Genomic DNA, 1,548 nt, shown 5'->3' on the forward strand with positions numbered 1-1,548 from the left:
GCAGAGATGGCACACAAAATTAAGCATGACTTGCAGAGTTGATACCTGGGACCTGAGCCAGCAATTTTTTAAGGAGGCAAAGTCATGCAAAGGCAAAACTTTGTTAGATCAAAATTGATGTATATAGACCAGCTTTAAGAAGTGAGCAAGTAAGAGTATTCATATTCATATGCTTGCTCATTTAGGTTAGTTTGCTCATTGTCTGTTAGGATCGATGTAGCATGAGTTATTTAATATCAGGCACTACTCGCCATGAAGACACAATCACTCAAATAGGTTAAGATACATTCTTTAGGTCATGCACTTGCAGTAACAGACGTGACCTGAACAATGCCAGAAATTCACTTCTTTCACTGCCATTGGTGTGACTGAGAAGATAAATAAAGTGGCACACGTGTCATTGTTTGAAGCTTAAAATAAATGAATAGTTCCTCAGGAAATGCATTTACTCTGGAATTTAATTTATATCATTGTAGCTACTTGTGCGGTCGCCTGAAAACAATCCATGAAGAGAATAGAGGTCATGAATGCAAAAATTTCCATTTATTATGGACAAGCTTATCGAAAAATTTATTATGGGACATGAGAAAAAAAATTTTTGGTTGTAAACGATGAAAATTTCAGCCATAAATGTTGTAACATACATGATATGGGGAAATTCAACATTATTATTAAAAAATTTTTCAAGCATAAAAGCCTTTCAGATAAAATTTGTCATCGCATTTATGCGATAGGGTTTCTTGGAAGGATAACATTTGGATTGTAGGGAAATTCTCTGTAATGGAATTTTTTGTGAAAAGTTCTGGAAATGGGATAAAAAAATAATTGCTTTAGGGAGTTTGAGTAGGAGGACCATTTGATGTTGAGGCTTTTTAAACTAAATGTTTGGAGTTGTAAACATGATTGCTGCGGATGAACATTCTATTGGCGTTTTTGAGGTTAAGATTCTTAGAGTCATACTTGGTCCTAAGATGGAAGGAGAACGATGTAAATGCCGAAGCAAAGTGGAAATATATCAGCTTTTAAGAGATGTAAAGCTAGTTGAAGTGAACTGACATTGATGAACAGATGTCATCACTGTTATTAGAAGATCATTAATCCAAAAGATGAAGAGCATGATCTAGAGATCTTGCAGTCTTTAAATGTACTTAATGAACATGATCGTAATCGTTGCTCTCAACTTACTCAGCTCTTTGCATGCAAGGGCTAGAAATTTCATTAGGACAGGCATTTAGGTCTGACTTTGTGGATGACAAAAGATCAAGTTGGTGTACAAAGAACTCAAAAAAGAAGTTGCTGATCGAAACAGGATTGCAATTGGAATTGAGAATTGCTAAACGAAAGTCAGCGATAGAGCTAGTTTAAGGCGACAAATGGAAGGTCATGAATCATAATTATTCTGTACGTACAGCTAAGTAAGTATATGTTTGCAATTTATTCCGAATCTGAACTAGTAGATTGGGTAGAAACACAATGAGAATATATTTAAACCGTTCCATAGAAGGTCCCGCAGATAGGCCAAGCTTCGCTTGAAGATTGAAGGATTTG

The sequence above is a fragment of the Chironomus tepperi genome, unplaced genomic scaffold (assembly GCF_022539635.2).
Source record: "Chironomus tepperi strain 1889 unplaced genomic scaffold, CSIRO-AGI_Ctep_v1 contig_382, whole genome shotgun sequence".
Classification (NCBI taxonomy): domain Eukaryota; kingdom Metazoa; phylum Arthropoda; class Insecta; order Diptera; family Chironomidae; genus Chironomus; species Chironomus tepperi.